We start from the raw sequence: 15057 nt of genomic DNA, 5'->3' as shown, positions 1-15057 counted from the left end.
CTCGGGGCGGGGGGAGTTATGAACTGTTCTGGACACATTTGTATTTCATTAAGCTTGAGGCAGGTCACCCAACAAGATGTCGGACGTGAATCCGCTCTCTCCCCCCTCCCCCCGTCATTTTCCCTACGTACAGACAAGAAGCCAACAGTTTCCTGCTGCAACTTCCTCCCACATTCATGGCCCAAGAAGAACCCAGGATACAACTCAGCCGGAAAAGAAGGGAATGTGTAAGCTGAAGCTCAAGAAAACTCCATGCCAACCCAACTTAATTCCAGAAGTAAGCTTAAGGGCAGCTAGGTGGCACAGTGGGCAGAGTGCTGGGCCTGGAGTCAGAAAGACTTATCTTCTTGAGTTCTAATCCAGCCTTACAGAGCTACTATTTTGGTGACCCTGAGCAAGTCACTTCACCCTGTTTGCCTCAGTTTCCTCATCTGTAAAATGAGCTGGAGAACAAAATGGCAAACCACTCCAGCATCTTTTTGAAGAAAACCCCAAATGGGTCATGTGCCAGGTACTACCCTAGGCTGTGGATATAAAAGAAGAAGGAAAGGAAAGGAGAGGAAAGAGGAAGGGAGAGGAAAGGAAAGGAAAGAAGCAGAAAAGAGAGGGAAGGAGAGAAAATGAGAGGAAGGGAGAGGGAGGGAGAGGAAGAAAGGGAGAGAGACAGACAGACAGACAGACCCTAGCTTCAAGGTTATACTCTTGGAGAGACAGAACTCGCAAACTAATATGTAAATACAAAGGAGAAAGAATGATGAATAAGGAGAAAACTAAAGGAAAATATATAGTTTTCTCATCCAATCATTTGAGTTGGTCTGGGCTAAAGTATAAATCTGTATCTTATGAAAAGGTTAAGCACATTCCACATTTGATAAATGCTCAAAGGATACAAATAGGTGGTTTTCAGAGGAAGACATCCAAGCTATCAATGGCCATATGAAAAATACTCTAAATCACTAATAATTAAAGAAATGAAAATTGAAACACCTCTGAGGTACAACCTCAAATCCATCAGATTGGCAAAGTTGACCCCAAAAAAAGGAAGATGAGAAATGCTGAAGGGGTGGTAGAAAAACAGGTGTATTAATGCACTGTTGGTGACCTGGTCCAGCCATTCTGAAAAGGAATTCGGAATTGTGTCCCAAAAGCTATTAAACCAGGCATATCCTTTGACTCAGTAATATTGCTACTAGGTCTGTACCCTAAAGACATCAAAGAAAGAGAAAAAGGACCCATATGTACCAAAAATGTTAGCACAGCTCTTTTTGTGGTGGCAAAGAATTGAAAGATGAGGAAGTACCCCATCAACTGGGGAAGGGCTAAACGAGTTGTGATATATTCATTAAGCTGCAAGGAATGATGAAGGAAAGTGTTTCAGAGAAACCTGGGAAGATTTGTACAAACTGGTATGAAGAGAAATGGACAAAACCTGAAGAACAATTTAGACAACAACAACAAAATTAAAAAGACAGACAACTTTGAAAGCTAGAGGAGCTCTGATCAGCACAATGACAATTCCTGAGGACTCGCGATGAAACATGCTGCCCACCTCCCGACAGAGAGGTGATGGACCTACAGTGAAGACACACACACACACACACACACACACACACACACACACACACACGCACACACGCACACGCACACACGCGCACACACACACACACACACAAATTTGGGACATGGACAACATGGGCTTTTTTTTTTTTCATTTGACCATACATGTTTGTCTCAGGCTTTGTCTTTCTTGCTTTCTCAATGGGCTGGAAGAAGGGAGAGGGGAGGAGGGGGGAAGGAAAAATATCAGACCTGGAAATAAAATGAAAAATGTTTAAAGCTAGGCAAATCAGCGGTATAAGATTACAAGAAGATTGTTTAACTTACTTGAGAACAACCTCTTAATACACTTTAATCAGTCAATTAACAAGCGTTTATCAGGTGCCTGCTATGTGCCAGGCACTGTGCTATTCCACGGGGGCACACAGATAAAAAATAAAACTGTTCCTGACCTCAAGAGGTTTATATTCTATCCAGAGAAAGGACATGCAAATCTATAAATATAGCGACCCCTCTGGCCTTCCTCCCCTAGGGGGCAGGTTCAGTTGTATTCCTATCAGGTGCATATTAGCTTAGGACAGGTGGCTTCCAATGCGGTGTGGTGGAAGGGTCCTCCCACTTCCCCCTCCCCATGATCTACAGGGCATGATCACTTTGGGGCTGCCCTATTTGAGGATGAAAGGTCTTCTAATGACTCTTGAGCCAGAACTCTGTGAATAGACTAAAGGGACAATCACTATTCCTTTCAAGATCGTTTGAGTACTATGTCAGAGAGTCTGGTGGGGGAGGGCAGCCCTGCTGTTCAGTCCTCCGACCAGCCCCGAGACACAGGCCAAGGCAAGTTGGTACCTAGGAGTAGACTCCCCCCGTCTTATATCTTCTTTTCTTTACACACGGCATCTTCCTGATTCTAGGCACCAGAGCAGGTACAGTAGAAGAAGCAGACAGGACAAAAGGGAGTCGTCTGAAGAGAGACCACCAGAAAGAAAGAGCCCATGTGCCAGAGCAAGTGAAATGTAAAATGGTGAATTAACAGCCCTTGTAGACACTGCTTATAAATAAATATCCCAACAATATTATGGCTAATTAACAGCCCTTGTAGACACTGCTTATAAATATCCCAACAATATTATGGCGAATTAACAGCCCTTGTAGACACTGCTTATAAATATCCCAACAATATTATGGCTAATTAACAGCCCTTGTAGACACTGCTTATAAATATCCCAACAATATTATGGCGAATTAACAGCCCTTGTAGACACTGCTTATAAATATCCCAACAATATTATGGCTAATTAACAGCCCTTGTAGACACTGCTAATAAATATCCAACAATATTATGGAGAATTAACAGCCCTTGTAGACACTGCTTATAAATATCCCAACAATATTATGGCTAATCAGTCTTCAAAACAACTGCACTAATACTGATAAATTAAGGATTCTTCTCCTCCCAACACAGAATTAGCCAGATTTTCCACAGAATGGATGGAGGAGAATCTAATTAGAAAGCAAGAAAGAAAAGATCCACGGTTTCCTTGGATCACCACTACAGTGAGAATCGTTCTGAACCACAGTCAACAGCTTCACGAGCTGCTGTAACCAAAAATATGCATCCTTGGCCAACAGCAAGTAGCCAGCCTTCTCAGGATGAGGACGCTTTTTGTTGTGTTTTAATTATTTGGCTTTATTATGACATTCAATGTCTTGTTCCAATGGATGGAGATATTGCCTTGTGATAAGAGCAACCATGCTTTTCTTCCTGTCGTGAAGAGCAATTTACCTTTCCAAAAAAAAAAATCTAAGTTCAATAGCAGGGTTAGAGATTGGGAAAGATTGGAGCTTTTTCAGCAACATAAGATTCCTGCTATCCTGCCATCCCCATTCCCATCCTCGTGCCACTATGCCCACCTTGGGCTAGTCAAGGGCAGAGTTTCATCAACATGAAGCTTTGTGCCTAGCTGATTCAATGACAAGTTTAATTGAATAATATATAAACCACAACAACACAGAGAGGAATTTAAAAAAAAAAAAGGTCTATCTTTGTTCACATCCCTGCCATCCAATGGGTTCCATCTTTGGCTCAGGGAAACAAAGCTATTCACTAACATCTCCCACAAGGACAGCTATAGACACTAAAGAGCCTAAGTATAAGGGCCAAGGAGTTTTATAGCGAGGTAGACAAAGTCAGTCACCCATCTCAAAGAAGTCAAATAAGGCTAAAGTCAGGTCTGCTAAGATTCAATCCATCGATAAGCATTTGTTAAGCACTTATATTGATCCATGGCAGGAAAAGACTTGAAGACTATCTAATCCAACCTTTGCACTTTACACATGAGGAAAGTGAGGCCCAGAGAGGGCCTTCATTTAAGGGAGGGTCAAGCATCTCTTCATTTCACACCCAACTGCACACCTCTGGGCTTCTCCATCATCTCCCCCACCCTACCTCCATTCCCCACATGGTACCACCTACTCACCCATGTATACCTTTCCAGCTTCCTTAACGTGTTGTCCTCCCCAAGAGACTGCAAGGTCCTTGAGGGCCAGAAGCAGCTTTTGCCTTTCTTTGTATCCCCAGCACTTAGCGCGGTGCCTGATACACAGTGGGTGCTTAATAAAAGCTCCCTGACAGACTCCCTCACTCTAGATCCATGGTTCTTTCAACTGTGCCACCAGGGCTGATAACTATCTGCAAGTTCCCTTCTCCTCTGGGCAGAAGGCGCCTGGCCCAGCTGGCCAACTTCACCTGCCCACTGCCCTCCAACAGTTCAAACCCAAGACCACCTTCAAGGGCCAACTCAAACCCTACCTCCTCCATGCAGCCTTCTAGGATTTCCTCCCAAATAGGGATTCTGGCTTCTGCATTCCTATGGCATGCCCAGCCTACCCCACAGAGTCTAGTTTTGTCTTATGCCATCCTCTAGTTATTCTGTATTTCTGAATCATGTTTCCCAAGTAGCAGGAGCTCAAAGTACAGAGATAGTGCCTTCCATGACTTTTCTATCCCTCACTGGGCTGGGCTCACAGCAGACACTCCAGAGATATGCTTCTATAACTTGGGCCTGAATGTGCATATCCAAGTGTGAGTGCCTGAAATGTGGGTGGGCCAAGTGGCAATAGAATGAAGCCAATCATGTCCTACAGCACTTTCTGGAAGATGGTGGTGGCGACGTATGGCAGAATTGGGAAAACCTGCATTGGAATCTTGACTCTGATGGTGATGAGGGTGATGGTGACGATAGCATTTATTCATATAAATTATATGTCATCTATACACATATACAGACAGATTATATGTGATATATGTTGTTATTGTTGTTTGTCCTTCCTTCTCAAAGAGGCCCATGACATCAGGAAGGTGCGGCCATGACTTGCAATTGAATTGGATTTAAGTGAGGGAGGGCTGTACAAAGTCACCAGCCTCATTTTCACCTCTGGAGCTGTCTGGGTCCAGTGGCAAGATGTAGATCAGGACAACCGGAGATGTCCGCCATGTAATATATAACATATATTACATAGAGAAAGATTCTATATAATCTCAGTTAATCTTTACAATCCCCGGGGGGGGGCAGGAATAGGGTAGGCGATGTTAACCCCAAAGGTAGAGGACTGAGACTGAATGAGGCACACACAGCTAATACAGAATTTGAACTCGGGTCTTCCTGTCTCCAAATCCAGCATTCTCCCCACTGTATTACACAGCTGCCTATAAACAGTTGTATGACCTAGGATAAGTCATTTAACCTCTGTCTCAGTTGCTTCATCTATAAAATGGGGATATTTTCTGAACTACCTAGATCACAGGGTTGTAAGACAAGAACCTTGTAAAACCTTCAAATGCTCTAAAGATGTAATTTTTTATGATCATTCTTCACTACATTAAATAACCCAAGGCCATCAATGGGGAGTTCACAATCAGATTGTTTTTAATCTAGTTAACAAATGTTGCTTTTGACTTTATAGTCAGCCTCACATTAATATCTAATTATTTACTTACCCAAATGAACCCCATACCCTCTACCCAACTCAGGTAAATCAAGCCTATGCTCTCTTGGCCCTACTCCTTCTAGGCCAGGGGTGGGAAGCCTACAGCCTCGAGGCCACATGTGGCCCTCCTTTTATGAAGGGGATTTGTTCTGTGAAGTTTGGATTCAAAGAGCCACACTTGAGGACCTAGAGGGCCACATGTGGCCTCAAGATCACCGGTTCCCCACCCCTGTTCTAGGCTGTGGTCTGGCCTAGGACATAGCATGCTCAAACGGAACTCAGAAAGCCTTGGGTCTGAATCTTTTCACAGATTGTGTGACCCTGGATGAGTCACTTAATTTTTCTCAGCCTCGGTTTCTTCATCTCTGAAATGGGAATAACCCAGTTGCACTCAACTATACCAGTTCGTGAGGATCAATTAATCAACAAGCATTTTAAAAGTTCCTAAATGGGGGTACAAAAAGAAAAATACAACTGCCTATGTCTTCAAGGAATAAACTAATGTATACTACGGATTTTGTAAACTACAAATTCTACATACATGCAAATTATCTTCATCACCATCATTAGTTAAGGAGGCACAGAAAGGGAGAAAACAGTGGGAGCTTTCAGTCATCCTACCAGTCTCACAGAATCAGGACCCACATATTAGAAGTGATAAAGTCAGAAGTGAATTCCCAAATGAACTGGGGAGATGAATATATGAAATATCAATTACTCATATTTTTATACACAACATTTTTTAAACATTTACAAAGATAAAGACAATAAATATGACTTTGATTTCAAAGATTTCAAAGATTTCAAAACAAAATCACATTTGACTGTCCGAACATCTCACTGAGGTAAGTAATCTAAGCATTGTTCTCCCCATTTTACAGATGATGAAACCTAGCCACAGAGAAGTTAAATGATTTGCCCATAGCTAGAAAGCGAAAGAGCTAGGATTGGAACCCACATCTTCGGAGTCCAAGTTCATTATCTTTGATGCTACACTGGGTCTCTTTCAGGGATAGATAGAATGAGTAGCCATCTTGACATGAACCAAGTTACTTCTAAGTGCATGTTACGTAGTTTCCAGGGGATCATTAGCACCTGCAAACAGACCCCAGGCCAATATGTGAATAGCTGCCCAACACATCTTCTGGTCTCAGGTAAAGAGGTAAAGAGAGGGGGCTGAAGGTTTCATCCAACACTAGGCCCTATGAGCAGTGACCGACTGAAAGCAAGGTGTTAATATTCCTCAAGTGTATAAAATCAGGCTTCTGGGTCTGATAGGTGCAAAGTGTCCAGCACTTCCTTGGGGAAACAAAGTTTGGGGGGTTTTTGGTAATTTTTTTTCTGGGCTATTTTAGTCTCTTACAAAACTAGTTAGAATCGAAAAAAATGCCAACACGCAAAATTACTAAACCTCAGAGAACAGCAGATATCTGCTCCTTGCCCCCAAAAAATCTTTAAGGGAGCTCCAGCCATTTGGAAATTTAGGAGCTTGCTTCGTTGTGTTCTGTCCCTGAAATCTTCTGACCACTCCAAAACCAAGTGAATTACTCACTGGAATCATTCTCAGAGTCACTTTGCAATGAAGATTTTTAAACAAAAAAACTTCAGTTTTTCTTTCACAACAGTAGATGCTACAGCTTGGACCACCATCTTTCTACTTAGTCATACTCCCCACAAACCTGGAAGGATGTACTACCAAAAGCACTTCCTCAGTTACTAATAGGGAAGTTTTCTCCCTACTCCATCTCACTTTTATCCTTCTTTACTTCTGTCCTAAGCCATATAATGAGGGTGGGACATCTGGGCTTCGCCCCAAGGTGCCAAAACTCAGAAGGTACTGGCAGCCCCAAAATATCTGAGTACAGTCCCAAGCTAGAAAGACTAATGAGTCAAAATATGAAGCTACCTGATTGTAAACTCAATGGCCATACTCTAGAAGACGGTTCCCATTCCTGTTCCCCCACCTACCCAAGTAGCGGCCAACCCAGCATCATGAAAGCCTCTACTTCACCTCTCTCACCCTGAACACACTTAAGGCAAGCCACAACTGTCTACACTGCCTGAGAAGAACAGGCTTTCTGGAATTATTCCAGAGTTAGAAAGAACCCATCTGCAAGCTTTAAAAATTGGGGTAATTGGCTTATTGTGTCTATTCTGTTCAAGATGAAAATAGTTGTCAGTCAACCAGCATTTGTTAAATGCCTGCCATGTGCCAGCCACTGTGCCAAGAGCCAAGGCAAGAGTCCTAGGCCTTGAGAAGCTCATGGTCTACTGGAGAAAATGGTCCCAAAACAATGCACCAAGAAGCTACAGACAGGATAAATGCAACAGAGGAAAGCCCCAATATTCAAGGGGATTGCAAAAGTCTTAGTCATTCCATAGATTTGGGGAATAACATTTCACACACCAGAATCAGACTCTCAGAGCTGAGAAGGGAGCTTGGAGGTTGCCTGCTCCAACACAAGACTGACCAGGAATCCTCACAATTCAGCAAGTTCTCATTCTGCCTTTCCTTGAAAGGACCTTCATGGAGGGCGAGCCCACTGCCTCCAGGCAGTTCCTTCTACTTTAGGAGATCTCTGATGGTTAGGAAGCTTTTCCCCAACCTCAAGCAGAAATTTACCTCTTGACAATTTCCACCCAGCTCATCATTCTCACCCCTGGGACAAAGCAGAATAAATCAAATATCTATTTTGTGTGACAGCCTTTGAAATACATAAAAATGTCCTAGCCCCCAAGTCTTCCCTTCTCCTGGTTCCTTCACGAGATCTCTATGAGATATGAGCTGGAGGCTCTTCACGAGGGCTGGGTGAACAACTTTCAAGCTGTTAATGTTTCACAAAACCCAAAATCCATTTCCCAGTTTGTGCTCCTTCTAATAGCGAGCGCTGTTATTGTAATCAGCAAAGAAGCTTAATGAATAAGGCGCTGGACACTTTCCCATGGTTTGGGTTTCTGTTTTTCAAAAATATTTCCACAAGCTCCAAATCTTGAACAGAGGGGAAATAATACCATCAGATACCGAAAAAGGTTTTCAACATGTGCTTTGGCACCAGGTCACTGAAATAAACTCACATTAGAAAAATAAATAACAGGAGCTAAATATCCCTCTACCCACCCCTCCAAAACCCCCAGAGCCAAACTCTTATTTCCATATGAAGGTTCCTACAAGCAGCTTTATCCAAGACTGAACGAGAAGTCTCCATCTCTAGTCTTTGATGCCCAGATCATGATGGAATGTCTCCACGCCCCCACACTTTCCAGACAAGCATGCCATGTGGAAAGCAAAACCTTTGGCTGGTGTGCACCAGCCTACATACTTTGCAGGTTTGCAGCAATTACTGGAGAATAGGTTGCAGCTGACCACAATTGCAACCCCGTGAGACTCCAGTTACCAGCAAATTCTTCCTTCCAGATGTGGAGGAAGAAATACACAGGTGAGGAATCCAGGGGTTCTGAACTCCCAAAGCCCACTCGTGCTGACTTTGCTTTTAAGGGGAGAATTATTTGCACTTGGAGCAGAAAAGGACATCTGAGGTTCCAATCTGACACTGCACTCTTCTTCCCTTTGCTGCTGAAATTTCATTCATTCAAAATGGCCCCCAGCTGGCAGCCAATAGAGCTAGGATCAATCACATCTGGGGAAGATTTGACAAAGGGCTGGCAAGCTAAAGCTTTGTTTACTGTACTAGGGACATTAGACAAGTAGAGCCCACCAACTTGGGAAGTCTATCCTCATGGAAAGGAGGTGCCCAATCCAGCTCTGGCAGACATTAGGGATGGAGCTGGGGATTTCAGAAAGGCTCCTCTCCTTTCTCCATCCCCTGAGAATCCAGAACCTCACTTCCAATCACTACAGAAGTTAAGTGACTTGTCCACGGTCACACAGCATCAGAAGTAGATTCTGAACTCACAGCTCATGACTACAGATCCCTGGTTCTCCCTATTCCATCCTGTCACTTGCCCATCAAGTTACTATGTGAAAATAATAAAAGGTCTTCTTGTTGTTCATTCCACTGTTGTATTTTTTGTTGGAATATTTTTAAATGAAACATTCTCACACCTTGATTACTATCCCTCTTCTACCCTTGCTCCTAATTTTCCTTTTTCCAATCCACAGTGTTTTTCTCAACTCTGCCCCCGCTTCTCCCCACAAAGCAGTGTAGGGTCATTGAAAAAAGCATCAAGAATTAGTAACTACCACCTTTGATGACAGTCAGGATTAGAAATGACTGTGGCAAACCAGAACACTGGGCTGAATCTAAGAGGATCAAAGTCAGTGGGATAAACGTAAAGGCTGAACATGGGTTCAAAAAACCAACATCACAAGAATAAATAAGTGTGGGAGTTCACAGCTAAGCAACCAGTTCATCTGAACAAATGGAAACATTTTAGTGGGAATGCATGATCAATGAAGTAAAAGCACAATATGGCACATGAGGGAGGCTAAGGCAAACTGAAGCTTCAGCAACTCTCAAGTCGAGCCCGAACCCAATTAAAATGCAATTAGAAAATCTTTAACAAATAAAATACAACAAAATACAGATAAATGCTTTGGAAAAACTAGGGTTATAAACTCTTCTCAGGACCCTGTGAGGCACTCCTGGCCACAACAGCATTGGATAGCGGGAAACGCCAATCGGGGCCCGTTGTTAGGACACCCAGGCCTGGGTCTTCCCTCTGCCACACCCTCTCCCTGAGCAAATCACCTCAACTCTCTGGTCCTCAATTTCTTCACTTGTAAGATGAAGGCCTGGGAGCAGAAGAGCTCTCCATAATTCTACAAACACCTGCTATGGCTAACACTTAATACGGCACTTTTGGTTTATAAAACACTTAACACAGGCTATATCATTCGATATTCATAGCCTTGTGAGTTAGGTATAATTATTATCCCCATTTTACAGATGAGGAAACTGAGGCTGAGAGAGAAGTGACTTGCCCAGGTTCACACAGCAAGTAAGGCAGTATTTGAGCTCAGGTCTTCCTGACTCGAGTCCCATTCTCTATCCACTGGGCCACATAGCCCCCTGATATACTAATAATTCTAGTCACTAAGCAAGTGTCTTAGATTTTCCACTAGGGAACACTTTGCTGACCTAGTTTGAGTTACTGGTCATACTCAGACTTGTTTCTTATGTTAACATAAGATATCTGCATGTCTCTTAAAACATGCTACAATTAGAACTGGAGTCAGAAAGCATGAGTCTAAATCCCAGCTCGGCCTCTGGCTCACACCAAGGGTGACCTTGACACAGTCCAATCTCTCAGGGCCCCAGGCAAGAGTCCCTGACACCAGTGAAACCACAGCCCCTGATCCCCAGATAAATAAATAAGCCAGATGCCCTGAAAACTCTCTTAAGTTAGCTTGCAAAAGCAAAGGGGACCTGCTCAGTCAAGATCATCCCCCCATCAGCTGCCAAAATCACAGCTGGTTTGTTCTATATATGTAAATTCCCTGATCTAGCCCACCTCACCCCTCAAACCACAGATGCTCCATTTAGAGCTTTGTTCTGTATCTCTCTACGGCATTGAAATTGAAATACTGGATCGTGGGCATGTGTTTGTGCCTTATCCCCACCCCTCTAGACTGTAAGCTCCCCATGGGCAGGGCCTATCTGAAACTTCATCTTTTTCCCTACCCCTAGGCAGCTAGGTGGAGCAGTAGATAGAGCACCAGAAAGACTCATCTTCTTGAGTTCAAATCTGGCCTCAGACACTTATTAGCTGTGCCACCCTGGGCAAGTCACTTAACCTCGTTTGCCTCAGTTTCCAGTGAGGAAACAGCAAACCACTCCAGTATCTATCTCTGCCAAGAAGACCCCAAATGGGGTCACGAAGAGTCAGACACAACTGAACAACCACTACCTATAGGCAGCACAGAGCTCTCTACCCAGAAGGCACCTGACAAACCTGATAAAGCTTTGTTTCTTAAAAATTAAATGTTTTCCTTTCTAAAGTTATTTTTTTAAAAGAAATTAGCTTTCGAGTCAAATTTTCAAAGCCTCCTTCCCAGGCTGGAGTCTAGGTCTCCTGCTTCACCCTGGCTGAAGGTACAGTAGCCATTCACAGGCATGACTCCACAACTGATCAGCATGAAAGCTCTGTTCCATTTCTGACCTCAGGCAGCCTGGGGCCCCTCATTCTCGGATGCTCACCATATTGGAGCTAAATTTAAGGACGCCAGAATGGCTTTAACCCAAGAGCCACTCAGGACTCCCAAGTTCAAGTGACCCACCAGTCCCAACCTCCCCAGGAACAGGGATCCCAGGAGGCACCAGCACCCGGGCTTTTTACCAGTGATATTTGGAACGCTGAATGAATGCCACCCTGAACACCACCAGCACCAGCAATTCTCACTCTTGCAATTACTCTGTATCAACTTGAATCTACTTTGTATACAGGTACACACTCTGTGTCCCTTCAGTTAGAATATAAGTTCCTTGAGGACAAGGAGTATCTTTTTATTTTTAGTAAATGTATCCTTAGAACACAATGTTCCTTGAACAAAGTTAAGTGCTTGACTAATATTTGCTGAAGTGACTTGAACTGAAATGACCCACACGTCCTAACGGATCACAGGAGCCAAGACTTAGAGTGAGAAGAGAGTCTAGTCAAGCATTCTACAGGGGAGAGGATGGGCCTGGGCCAGCCACGCTTCACTCATCCAGTTAGGCATCTGACTCTCCAATGTGCTTTCTCACCAAGTAACTCCCCTCATCACCCGGGGCCTTCTAATACTGTATTATCCCTCATCTCCCACTGGGGAGTTATTTCCAGGAGCCTCCATTTTCCTTCCTGACCGGACTGTGTTCAAGACAGCACTCTCTAGGGGCAGTTAGGTGGCGCAGTGGATAGAGCACCAGCCCTGAAGTCAGGAAGACCCAAGTACAAATCCGGCCTCAGACCAAACACTTGATACTTACTAACTGTGTGACCCTGGGCAAGTCACTTAACCCCAACTGCCTTTAAAAAAAAAAAAAGAGATAGCACTCTCTAGAATCTACCATCATACCATGCCTTGGCATGGGAACCTTCTCTCCCACCCTAACTTTTCAGCTCACTTTTATACATTATTTTCCCCATTAGAATGTAAACTCCCTGAGGGCAGGGACTGGTTTTCTTTTTGCTTATACATGTAGCACTCAGCACAGTCCTAGGCACACAGGAAGCACTTAATGTTTGTGGCCTGCCTGCCTTACTTGAGAAGCCCAAAGAAAGTAAATGCCTCATCCTTGGTCAATGGGGTTTGAACTTAGGTTTTCTGACTCCAAACCCAGATCTTTCCATTGCACCATGATGCTAAGGAAGATGGGAAACACCCTTTAGTGCTTTTTGAGAGATTCCTATGGATTCCCCCAATGTTCTACTTCCCAACCCAGTAGGGCCTGAACAGAAATGCTCCAAAAAAAAAAAAAAAGCAAACTCCCACCAGAGCCACAAATCAGCAATAAAGCTAAATTTTCCAAACAACAGAACATTCAACAACTCTCACATCTTTCGACAGCGACAGTTCCTTGGAATAAGTATTCCTGTAAAGGGCAAATGAATCATTCGAATACCCTTCTCATGACTTGAAGCTAAAAAGCAGCCCCTGAGATCAAGGATGTCAGGTCAGAGGGAGCAGATGAGTTTTTCAGCCAGGATTAGGCTCAAAGGCATGAGCAGGAATGCTTGGAAATCAGCTGGAAGAGAATGAAGTGGGAAATCAAAGCTTTGAGATATTGCAGCTATTTCTCCTTGCTTTTTATAAGGTTATTCGATGAAGATTGAAAGTCCAAACTGAGAGAATCAATTTAAGAAAGGTCAAAGACAAGCCATCAAACTGCTTTGTGCAGAAGCAAAACATACCTGTCTGGGCCAATTCACTACTGGCATCAGCAGGGATTAGAAAACTGCAGGCCATCCCAGACTCCCACACCCATCACTTTCTAGCTAGCTAAGGGGAGCCAGTGTGGGGCAGTGAAGACAGCTCAATTTGAAGCTGGAAGAACAGATTTGAAGTCAGGAGACATGAGATGAAATCCATGCTCTACTACTTATTAGTTCTGGGTCTTTGAGGAAGTCATTTAATCTTCCTGAGGCCTCAGTTTCCACTCTTCCTGGAAGAGGTGGGTCAATCTACTTCCCTACAGCCCCACTAAAGAAAGACTTGTGTTCAAATCTGGCCTCAGACACTTACTAGCCAGACCACCCTGGGCAAGTCACTTCATCCTGTTTGCCTGTTTCCTCATTTATAAAATGAGCTGGAGAAGGAATGGCAAACCACTCCAGCATCTTTGCCAAGAAAACCCAAAAGGAGTCACAAAGAGTGAGACACGTACTGAAACAACTGAACAGCAAAGAGGGCATACATCTGCTTGATAGATCTCCACCTTGTCTTCTCCTATTGGGTCACTGGTCTCTCTAGCAAAGGATATCTCAAGGGAAGGGACAGCTCAAACCAGGTAGGTGAAATAATGATTATCACACCTTATGAAAAGTTTGGGAAGGGAGGTGATTGAAAATAACAAGCTAAAAACCAGCTTGTTAGGACAACCTGGGGGTTTCATGGGTTCCTGCTAGCCTTCTTCACTTGAGAGTTGATTTTGCTGACCTCCCTTCCAAAGGTCTCATCTCTCCCCCAAAGAACTCCCAACTCATGGTTCCATGAGAGCCAGCTGAGAAGGAGTGCCTCTGCAGCTACTGGGCTGTTTCATGTTTCCACTCCTTCCATCCCTCAGCTTGCAGGTGGGTAAGTCCAAATCAAGGAACCTCAGGCAGGAGTACTTGTAAGGACTCTGTTTTCTTTGGAATCCCTGGATATAATTTGCACAGATAAAATGTATGGGGAGCATTCCAATTAGATAAGTTAACACATTCTCCCTTCTCCTTGAAAGCAGCAGGGGCCCAGGAAGCAACTGCAGTCATATCTTATCTCTCCAATTCTTGTACCAAGAAAGCAAACCCCTCCCCAGAGATAAAGGAGAGGAGACCTCCCATGGCTTGGTCAGGGGGGCCAACACATGTGGGGGATGCAGGTAAATCATTTGGGAAGGGTTTCAAAGTTTTATCCAAGATTCCTTCAAACCTGGGGTAATCACAGGAAATTGAGATGGCCTTCACCAATCAATCAATCAACATTCATTAAGTGCCTACTATTTGCCAGGCCTATGAGATACTTACAGAGTACTTTGCAAACCTTAAAGCACCCTATAAATGTTAGCTATAGTTGTTATTGGACAGGTAGGTGGCACAATGGATAGAGCATTGGGCCTGAAGTCAGGTAGACCTGAGTTCAAATCTAGCCTCAGATACTCACTAGCTAGGTGACCCTGGGCAAGCCACTTCATCCTGCTTGCCTCAGTTTACTCATCTGTAAAATGAGCTGGAGAAGGCAAAAGCAAACCACTCCAGTATCTTTGCAAAGAAAACTCCAAATGGGCTCATGCAAAGAGCTAGTCATCAATGAACAGCAGCCTTTTCTTACCATTTAATTGAAGATTCTATTTTTTTTTGTCTTTTAGTTTT

The 15057-nt window shown here is 43.7% G+C and overlaps 1 protein-coding gene across 2 annotated transcripts in view; it reads right to left on the bottom strand.

Moving 5' to 3' along the window:
* Positions 1–15057, bottom strand: part of BICC1 (BicC family RNA binding protein 1) — a 284322-nt gene that overhangs the window by 144497 nt on the left and 124768 nt on the right. The gene's annotated exons all lie outside the window — the stretch shown is intronic.

This window comes from Phascolarctos cinereus, unplaced genomic scaffold (assembly GCF_003287225.1).
Source record: "Phascolarctos cinereus isolate Bilbo 61053 unplaced genomic scaffold, phaCin_HiC Scaffold_3;HRSCAF=262, whole genome shotgun sequence".
Lineage (NCBI taxonomy): Eukaryota > Metazoa > Chordata > Mammalia > Diprotodontia > Phascolarctidae > Phascolarctos > Phascolarctos cinereus.
Note: the sequence above shows the minus strand (reverse complement) of the source record. Positions and strands in the feature narration are given on the sequence as shown.